Raw genomic sequence first — 11,641 nt, forward strand, 5'->3', positions numbered from 1 at the left:
TATATTAAATAAGTAGAACTGTTTAGCAGTGTGTTTTAAGGGTTCTTTTGGGATAAGCTGCACGTAAGCTTTGTGAATGCTGAGTACCTAGTGGTAGCCTAGATTTCTTAGAATTTATACTCAAAACCAAGGTTGTAAACATGTGACTTTCTTAATAAAATAAATATGAACATTCATTTAGAATTGTTAATTTTCTGAGCATACAGTAGATACATTTTTATTTTTGGTGGACCAGGGAAACATTAATGTCAGTGCCTTGGACATAGTAGGCAAGCACTCTACTACTGAGCCACACCTGCCGCCCAACTGTGTTTTCAGGACCAAGTAATATGTTAAGTGAACTATTCTAGGCACAGAATGGAGTATATTCTAGAGAAAGCCTATGCCTTGCTATGATGTAAATATAAACAACCATATTTATTAAATAGTGCACAAATGAAGAGTTTGAGAAACTGCCTTTCAATCTTCTATTCTTGAAACATGGAAGCCATTACCCACCCAATGTATCACCTAGCCAATTAGGAAACATTTTCCTCCAGAAGTAAAACTAGGTCTGGGGGTGTAGCTCAGTGGTAGAGTGCTTTCCTAGAAGCTTCCAAGCTTGGGGCTCAAGTCTCGGCATAGAGAGGGGAAATGAAGCTTAATAGTATTGCTGCATATTATACCTGTTGGCCTTAAAGTCAACCTTGGCTGTTAGTGAACACTATGGGTTTGTTTCAACCCTTCTCCTCCTTTTCATCCTCCTTGTTCTCCTCCTCCTCTTCCTCTGTATCCTTCTTGTCTCCTTCTTCCTCCTCCAACACTTCCAACCCTAACTTCGTTTAACCTATGTAATGGATGAAGGAGTTTTACTCTCAGAAATAGTTTCCCCTAATAACACATAGATTGGCTCTCAGTCAGTGTGTATCTCCTAAGCCTCCTTGTTAAGCACCTGGTTAATTTTCCACTTCAGTGGGTAGTGTATTGCATCACATACACCTAAGGATCTGAACAGCAGACTACAAGACACTGAAGATTTCTCATCAGAAGCATCTGTCAGGTTCTTAATATTTTGAAGGGATTCTCAAAATTAAAAGAGAACATTTATTCTCATCGGCACTGAACCTCTGTCTTCCTGTAGACAGGAAGTAGGGTACACTGCCTCCTAGTCACAGGCCTCCCTGACAGGGCACCTGAAATGTAAATGAGAAGCAAACACTGGTCATTTTCTGTGATCCTTGTAAAACTAAATAAAGTCCAAGTTGAATCAAGTAGTATTCTCAATGCACGCATCCTCTTCCATCTAACATTATAGCGAGAAAACAGATCTCCTCAAATTGCATGTATGTCTGGTCTGGAGGAAACTTTCAACAGATGGCATATTGTAGACAAAATGAACATGTGTCTTTAGTATTTAACACTTACTTTATGGGTAATTAGGTCCAGATTTCTCAAATATAGTCATAGGTATATTAAATATAACAAGTATAGATGAAATATATATCCTTCCCTTTTATTGTTAGTAAAACAATAGATGCAAAATACTATTTCCTTTTATATTAAATATAACAACTTTAAGAACAAATATATGTTCTTTCTGAAATAATTCCATGATATCTGAACATACATGTATATATACGTAGTTGAAGTGTGTACATACATGCATGAAAATATAAATGGGTGGATTTTAAAATTCTGCTAAATATTTGTTTGTCCTTGAAGCTCATATATCCAGGATATGTTATCACAAAATGAAAAAATATAGTTAAGTGAAATGTAGTAGCTTTAATAGACAGTTTCATTTGTATGATTTCATTTAGCTAATTTTTTCATAAAATTGACCAATTGTTTTGACATAAGATAGACGTTTTGAAGAAATGTGTTTGCTTATAATTGTTAAGTGATTAACTTTGTAAGTAGCATATGTTAATTTTATATTTTAAACATTCTGGACTCCTAAAAGACAACTTGTGAAGTTATGCATGCTGCTGTCGCATAAGGACTTACTGGAATCAGCCAGAGCAAGATGTGATAGCAGCAGAGGTCTTTAGGACAATGAGCAACAGAATTACTCCAGTTTCATGTACAGAAGACAGCAACCTTGAGACCCTCCAAAATCCATAGATCCCAAGTAGGTAAGAACTATGTAAAAACATCGGAATCAAGTAAGTGTGATGTTTTCCTTTGGGGATATTTTATTCAGAAAAATAAAGATATTTCCAAGAAAATGAAAGGAGAAGCTGACAGGAAAATCCAAACATCTTTTAAAATACCTGGATATAACTTCAAGAGTGGCACACACCACACAGTGCATAGACACACAGAAGACACATTGTGTCCACTTAGATTCCCGTCACTCATTTCAAAAATTAACATTTTGATAATGTTCTTTGATTTTAAAAGTATTATCCCTTAGGGCTGGACAAATGGCTCAGTGGTTGGTAACACTTCTCTCTCTTCCAGAAGATCTGAGTTTGTGTCCCACTGTCCACATTGGGTCTCTCACAACTTGTTGTAATTCCAACTCTAGGGGATCTGACATTCTCTTCTAGCCTTCAGAAGTACCTGCATACATGTATCATGTACATACAAAGACATGCATACAGGTATACATATAACATACATATACAGAGACATGTACACAAACAAAAAGAAACACTTGAAAACACTACTTATAAATCATATGCTAATCTGCATATCATCTTAAGTCACATAGAAGCTATGAAGACATTAGAGTCCTTTTACTTCATCCACAGTCCATAGCAAACATAGGCCCGGTTCAATTAAAATATTTTACTTACTACTATCTATAAATAATATCTATAAATATTATCTATATTTATAGTATAAATAGTATCTATGAATAATAATTTTCAATCAATTTCTACCTTCTCATTTGTAGGAACTGCTCAACAGTGTTAAAATATGGTGATTATTATCGTTTTTGTGGATATTCATATACACATATACCAGCCATCCATATTTGCCTAGAACTGAGATATCTTCTGTATATGTGACTTGGAGTCTGAAATCCAGGAGCTCCATAACAAATCAGGATGGAGGAGGATTGGATACTTCTGAGTGAAGGATGCTACCCAGACTGTGTGATACAGGTGCAGCCATGTTTACTGAGGGCTTAAAAGTTAAGCATGGTGTCCAACATTCAACTTTTGCCTTTTTCATTTAATCCTCATGATAGTTCCTGATGGTGGGTGCTAAATTATCTTCATTTTAGAGATCAATACATAAACTGAGGCATAGTCAATGTAACACAGACTTAACAAGTGTGCATTGAATAAGCCACAACATGTGTCCTTTTAGTACATTTATGTTCGTCTTAGACTCTTGCTATAGTACAGCCTATGGAGCATCATTTTATAATAGGCTTGATAAATGAGTGAAAGAAAGGCAAAATTTAAGGATAACTGTTGCCAAAGGGAAGGACCAGTCTTAGTAATAACACTCCTTTACTTCAGTGAAATTGACTATTCTTACGAAATGAAGATGAGTGAAGGTGAAGGCTGGAGAGAAAGCTCAGAGGTTAAGAGCCTTACTACCTTTGCAGAGGGCCTGGGTTCAATTCCCAGTACTCAGGTTGGGTGGCTCAAAACTATCTATCCCTCTAGCTCCAGGGGATTTGATGTCCTTGTGTGAGGGCATGAAAGAAAGATAGATCTATGCATAAAATAAATCTTTCAACTGAAAAGCGTATCTTTCTTGAGGGGAGGACTTGGCAGATGGGCGGGGAGGAGAACTCAGGTTCAGTGAGTCATGGAAGTGAGACTTACAAGTGATGAAAAGGAGCCATGGAAGACTGGAGGAGAGCAGCAGGCTGAGGGTGGAAGTGCGTGTGCTCCTCTGCTGTACACAGGCCCAGTGCTTTCGGAGTCAGAACACTGTGGGCTGGCTCCTCTGCTGTTCAGCTTCCCCTCAAGACCTAGTAGGAGCTCATGCTTTAGCTTGACAACTGAGGGCTTAATGCTATGTACAGGTTATGAATTATTCTCCATGAGTGGTTTTCAACCTTCCTAATGCTGCAACCCTTCAATATAGATCCTCATGTTGTGGTGACCTCCAACCATAAAATTATTTTCACGGCTACTTCATAACTATTTTTTGCTACTGTTATGAATTATAATGTAAATATTTTTGGAGATAGAGGTTTGCCAAAAGGTCACGACCTACAGGTTGAAAACCACTGTTTTAGATGACTACTTAATTGGGTAGCAGAGCTGGCAAGAAAAAAATTTAAGAGCTATTTAGTGTATTTAATTTGACATACAGTATTTGATTTTGTGTGTGTGTGTGTGTGTGTGTGTGTGTGTGTGTGTGTGTGTGTGTGTGTGTGCATGTCTGAGTACAGGTGACCTTGAAGTCTAGAAAGAGGCTGGATGCTGGCACCATGCTCAGCAGCAACTTGCTCTTGACTGCTGAGTCATTTCTCCAGTCCCCACAAGAAAACATCCTTCATGGAAAATGTAGCTTTCCGCCCTCAAGCCTGATAGAGGCTTGACCCCACCCTTGTATATGGAGTTCTGCTCTCTGCCGTGGCTGTCAGACTATCCAGCATGAACTGCTAAGAAATGGGTTTGAGGAAACACTAAGCTAGATTAGCTTTACCCGTCTCTTCTGTTCCTTCAATATACTCAACCAGATGACTGATATTTTCTAGGTTAAATTACAAAAAAAAAAAAACAAAGGAAGTAATAAATGAATAAATAGAATATGACAGATGTAGTGGAATATTCTTATTGGCATACACTCATTGCACACAGTGGATTTCATAACGGCATTCATTTTCATTCAGATACATCATGTTCTTTGACCTTATTTCATATTCATCCCCTTTTATTCTCTCTTATCTTCCTCCACACTTCTGCTAGTCTCTTTCCTTTTCCCAAATAGTCCACTTTCTATCACCATCATCATCATCAACACACACACACACACACACGTAGTAATCTAGGATCCATACATAAAAGAAAACATAATATTTGTCTTTCTAAGCCTGGCTTATTTTGCTGAAGATAATTATCTCCAGTTTTATCCACTGTTCTGATGACACAAGTCCATTCTTCTTTGTGGTTGAATAAACACATGGTGGATATATTTCCTTGTCTGTTCATCCGTGTTTCCAAACTTGGCTAGACACAATGAAATAGGACTCAGCATCGAAGAAGAAGGAAATTCTGACACACACATGAATGAAGCTGGGTGACATTATTCTAAGTAAAATATGAAGTCAGTTACAGAGGGACAGATACTGTAGGACACCATTTGTATGACTTGCTTGTCTTGGACACATTCATTGGGACAAGGTGAAACCAGCTGCTGAAGGATGAGGACGTAGGAAGTTATTGATTCCTGGATACTGTGTTTCTGTTAGAGAGGCAGGAATTTTGGAGATGGTTGGTTTGGTGGTAGGACAACAGTTAGGATATATTTAATGCCAATGAACTGTGCACTTGAGAATGGTCACACGTTATGTGGATTTCACCGAAATTTCAAAGAAATAGGAGAAGAGGAGCCCAAGTCTGTAAGTGTGCACTGTTTCCAGCTTGATCTTGTTCTGACAATGGCTGGCTAAACACTTAAGCAACTTCCTAGGTGGACTGGGTTTTCATTATTGTTGTTTGTTTGCTTGTATTTTTGCATTTCTCATCTGTAAAATGGGTATGTGTTCTTCTTCTTCTTATGAAATTTATTTCTTTTGAAATGTCTTTGTTTGTCTTCTCTTGAAATCCAAGTGATCAAGACTGTCTCGTCTCTTCTTTATCTGCTTCTCCAATCTCAAAAGGTTAGAGTGTTTGATCACAGACCCTGAACCTGGCACAGGGTCAGACTTGACCTGTGGCACTTAGGCACCATGGAAGGTGGCTGCAGGGCAGGGCTAGGTAATGTAGAAGCTCCCCTGAAGCTCACACCTGTGTCCCCTCATGACCAGGACAACATACAAAGAGCCTTCTCTTCCCTGCTGAAAGACTAAAAAGAGTTGGTGTGTTAGTTATATTTTGTGTCTGTGATGATACACCATGACCTAAAGTCATTTATGGAAGAGTTTCTTTGGGCACATGGTTCCATAATAGCTGTAGGTGGTGTCTTCAACCACGCACAGTGAGCAGAGCAGTGGAAGTGGGATTAGCTGTAAACTCTCAAAGCCCGCCCCCAATGACTCGCTCCAGCAAGGCTCCACCTTCAAAGGCTTCCTACAAACTTCCAAAATAACACCACCAATATGTGAGCCTGTGGGGAGCATATCCTACTCAAACCACCACAGTTGGGGAGTCTTTTGGAACTACTGATTTTACTCATCTGAAGTATTTTACTTTAAGAAAAAAAAAAAAATTTCAAATCTCTGCACCTCCATCCCAGAGTGATGCTTGGTTGAGAAATAGAAGCAACTAGTGAGGATACAAAAGATGTTGGTTAGCAATTTTGGAGCTAGGAAGGTGTGATAATAAATTTCTGCTATGTTATCCAGTAGCTGTGGGTTCTTGTCTATCATGTAATTAAAATTCCCCCCCCCTTTTTTTTTCTTTTGAGGCAGAATCTCACTATATAACCACTGTGGGCCTGGAACTCACTAAGCTGACCTCAAACTCACAAAGATCTACCTGCCTCTGCCTCCCAAGTTTAAGGATTAAGGCCTTGGCCACAATGCTCAGTGTAATTATAACTCTTAAGCCTTAATGCTCTTCACCATATACTTGCTTGAGAGGTGTGGTGCTGACTTCATCAAGCCTTAGAGCACCCAGTGTGTAGAAAGTATTCAATTTTTGTTAACATACATTCATTAAGGTTGTGGTCCCAGTAGGAAAATTTAGGCAGAGAAGGCTGCATAAAAATGTTGTTGATGGAAATGTAAATAAATACAACCATTATTTTTTAAAAAAAGAATATGTAGAGGCATGAAAAATTAAAAATATTTCTTCCATATGATTTAGCAATGTCACAATATAACAAATACTAAAGGAAATTGAGATCAGGACATCCAAGGGATACCTATCCTCTGAGGTTTTCTGTCCCACTCTTCAGGGTAGCCAAGACACAGAGTTGACCTGAGTGTTTAATCAGCAGATGGAGGGACATGGAAAATGTACTGCAAATGCACAATGGAATGCCATTCAAACTTTACAAAAGAAGGAAAGTGCAATATCATTGACTACATTGATGAATCTGGAGAACATTACGCTAAGTGAAATAAGTAACACATAGAGTGACAAACACAGTAAAAATCTCACTTCTATGCAAAATACAAAAAAGTGGAACTCATGCAAGCAAAGTAGAATAGCAGTTACTAGGGACTTGAGGAGGGGAATTAAAAAATTCTTTCTCCGTATTTGTTCCAGACTCCTTTTTATGACTAATGATCTTTAAACACATATGGGACCAACCACTGTGGATTTGGTCTGTGTCTTCAGCTCCCTAATGCTGCTCTTCCTTTTCTTCCCCTTTCTTTAAAATGAACCCTGTGCCTCACATTCTTCCCCCTCGAAAAGTGCTACCAAAGGTTGTGATGAGTCACAGCAGCCTGGCTAAAGAATGATCAACATAAAATATCCCAATATAATCCAGTCCCACATGATGCTCACCATGAATTATTCATACAATCTGATGAGGACACCGAGAGCATTTGTAGTCAAATAGCTTGTCTCCAAATGATGAGCCACACATCTGAAACAGATCACCATGCTCTCACTTGCAGATGGGGGACAAGGGCCTGGGAAAGCACAATGACTGAGCAGTACAGAGTAAGCAATGAGGAATGTAACATTAAATACTAACACCAGAGCTCAAAACTGAGTAGTAAATTTCTACCCACCCCCTTTCCTGTCCCTAATTTCCTGTAGGATGTATGAGTTTATTTTTAAGAAATGTGCACAGGTGGAAGAAAAACACACATATGAGGACCTTTTATTAACCCAACTATGCTCAAATTCAGCTGCTGTTATACCAACAAAGTGTAAGCTAAGGCAGTGTCTACACTCTGCTTCTTAATTTGGCATGCATGGCCCTTTGTGACTCAGTCCCACCCAACTTTGTCAGCATTAGCTGGCCCACCTACTCTCTAACTGCAAACTGAAACCTCAAGTAACATTTTTACTAAACTCTCTCCAACCCTGTATCTTTGCCATTGACTCGAACACCCTTCTCTTCCCACCTTATTTCCTCATCCTTTGGTCCAAGCACTCATTCTTCCAGGAATACTTTTCATCTTTCCTTCATCCCTCTTTGAGTACCCAATATAAGGTGGCTATTACAGTCAGAGAGCATCTATGATGGTCAGTTTTCATTGGCAGCTTTACACAGTCTAGAATCACCCAAAAAAAGGAGTCCCCATGAGGAACTGTCTAGATCAGGTTGGCCTGTGAGCATGTCTATGGGGAACTGTCTTGATTGCATTAATTAAGGTGTGAAGACTCATCCATTGTGGGCAGTGCCAATCTTTTGGTTTGAGTCTTGGACTATGTAAAAGTGGAGAATATGAGCTGAACACTAGCATACATAGATTCATTGCTCTGCTATTGACTATGCATGTAATATGACTAGCTACTTCAAGTTCCTGGGTCTTGACTTTCCTGTAGTGACTGACTGTAATCTGGAATTGTGAGACAAATAGGCCTTTCTTCCTTAAGTCACTTTTGCTAGAATATCTTTTCACAGCAACAGAAAAGAAGTAAGATAGCACTTCACATCTTACATGACTCCCATTGCCTGTTCCCATGTCAACCTTCCTCACTAGGCCCTCAGCTCCTTTGAAGGGCTGGAGTTTAAACACATAGCTGAGTGAATGAACTGTGTTATTATCTATGTAAAATTCCCATGCTAAACTTTTTTAGTTTAGTGTCTTCCATTTTTTAAAAGAACTTCTGAAGGACATAAGTAAAACAAAATGCCAGGGCTAGAGAGATGGCTCAGAGGTTAAGAGCCTTTGCTGCTCTTACAGAGAACCAGACTTTGGTTCTCAGCACCTACCTGGTACCTTACAACTGCTCAAAACATCAGTTCTAGGTGATCAACACTTTCTTCTGGCCTCTTTGGGTTTTTGCATGTATATGGTACACATAAATTCACATACACATTCACATAAAATTACACATATGAAATGTAGCACCTTAGCCACTCTTAAATATACAGGTCAGTGACATTACATGCATTCATAATGTAGAGCCATCACTGGCATTTCAGGAATCTGCACAGCTCTTCTCTGCTGAAATGGTAATGCCTTGTAATACCAGGGAGCAGCTGGGACTTTCTTTTGTCTTTGTATGCTATAGTTCAAGGTGAAGAATGAAGAAGCTAGTGTCAGATTACTAGTCTTGACCAAAAAAAAAAAAAAAAAAAACCCAAACAAACATAAAATCAACCAAATCCAGGACCCTAGAATAGGGTCTTACAAAGTGAGTATGACTTCCTTAAGTGACTTGTAGGGTTGATGGACTCAGGAGCAGAGCAGGCCAGATTACTTAGTCTTTATCCACTTAAGCTGCTATAACAATACACTTGAGCCAGAGCGATGACTAAAGCACAAAACTCTCTATCTCCTACTCCTAGAGGTTGAGAAGTCCAAGAGAGTAGTTTGTTAGCTCATGGATCTGGCCACTGCTTCTCCGAAGATGCTTTGATATAGCATCGTGGTGTAGGAGAGGGAAAAGTGACAAAGAGGGTCTAGCTAGTTTCCTCGAAACTTTTTATAAGGTCCCAAACCTCCCTCATGAAGGTAGAGATTCTTTGACCTGACCTCTCCCGACTTGAATATTATCATCTTAGAGTTTCAGCCCACACATTTTTGCATGGGCACAAACCTTAAACCATAGCAGGAAAGAACACACTATAATCTTATGATGACCCAAAGGAAGATAAAAATTGAGATACATGCAGATTTTATCATATGATCTCTGGGACTCTAAGACTCACCTCGCTCTCCAATCAGCACCTCATGGCATGCCAACATCTACTTCAGGACACACGAGACTGCTTTTTCGAACAGCCATTGTATAACAGGGCTCTGACTGTGGGAGCTTTTCTTGTTACATTGAGTTGTTATTGTCTCTGCCATTCTTCTATCTTCAGGTCACAGGGACTCACAGGAAGTTGAATTTTTTTTAGCTCACAGCACTCTGAGTTTTAGGACCCATCTGTTAAGAGTTCTATCACTCTTTTCCCTGGTTGAAAACTTTTATGAAGACTTTTATGCTCTTCCTCATATGGTATACCTTCCAATTTCATCACTTTCATGCTTTTTTTCCTTCTGAAAATCCTTTCTTTTGTCATTCTGTCCTCTAAATGTGTTCATTAGAATGAATGTATAGATTTCTTCATGCTCAGGACTTGAAAAATCTAGGGTGGAGTCATATATTTTTCTAAGTGGATAGTGGACACATTTTTCTTTTATTTTGTAAGTTCCAGTCCCTGTTTCAATATATAAATCCCTTAATCCTTTCCTTCCTTCTTTCCCCTTTCCTTCCTTCCTTCTTTTTTCCTTTCTTCCTTACTTCCTTCTCTCTCTCCCTCCTTCCTTTTCCTGTTTTCTTTTCTATGCTTATCATATCAAAACAGCATGTTTACATGCATTTGTTACTCAAAAATTCCTTTCTCCATGTTGTCAAATTTTGTGCACCACTGAGTGAAAGTGCCCACCTCAGGCCTTGTTTAAATCATAACATCAAGTACAGGCCACCATATAATTCAAGAATAAATAAACCCCAAATGAAAGCAAGGAAAAAAGGAGTTCTACACCTCATCCCAAAGCAGAAGGGAGTATCCCTTTGTTCTGAGAGTTGAAGTGAAACTGGACAGGCAGTTTGGGGCAGGATCTGTGCAAGAAGAAAAAGGTCTTACTGAATTATTCTTTTTCAGACAATACAGACAAAGCCAAAATGGGAAGAAATAAGGCATGCCTGAAACTTGGATTTATATATGCACAGAATTAATCAAGAAGAAATCGACAACTCCATTGCCTGTTATTGTTTTTATGGTTCTTCATTTAGTTTTAGTCATCTCTGTCACAGAGAAAAGTCCATAGGCTCCACAGGAAAGGTTGGCCTGACCCAAACTGTAGCAGAAACAGACGGTCATCTGATTTTAATAACAGTGTTTAAACAGAGCCGGGCTGCCATTAGTGACACCATCAACAGCTATTTATGTAGGAAGCATGGCATAGAGGCTTTCAGCCCCAAGGAATTTTTTTTTCTTTCTTTCAACATTTGTGATTGTCTGTCTACATAGCAATGAAAACATCTGGATGTAAACAAATCTTTCAGTCCATCATCCACATGGCTGGCACACACAATATAGAAAGTCAAATGTTAGGAAGGCAAAATGCAAATAGCTGAGTTTTTTAGAGCTGTAAAAGTCACCAGGTTGGAGTACTCATTTAGAGGGTGGCTACGATAGAAAACCCAGTGGGACAAAGAGGACTAATTGAAGTTCCTCAGGTCTGTTAAGGCCCCATTCCAGGCCTCGCTGTTTACAAATGCACAGCCTGTCACCCCTGCCTCAGCTGAGGCTACCCTTCACTCAGTGAACGGTCCCATTGGAGATCACATACTCCATCTGAGTTTTCAGGAACATGTAACAGCTTTTCACGCCTCTGCTTATGTACATTTGCTATAACTTTATTTTCCCCTAATTCTTGTGTCTGATAAATGTCTCCTCCTCC

The sequence above is a fragment of the Peromyscus maniculatus genome, chromosome 7 (genome assembly GCF_049852395.1).
Source record: "Peromyscus maniculatus bairdii isolate BWxNUB_F1_BW_parent chromosome 7, HU_Pman_BW_mat_3.1, whole genome shotgun sequence".
Lineage (NCBI taxonomy): Eukaryota > Metazoa > Chordata > Mammalia > Rodentia > Cricetidae > Peromyscus > Peromyscus maniculatus.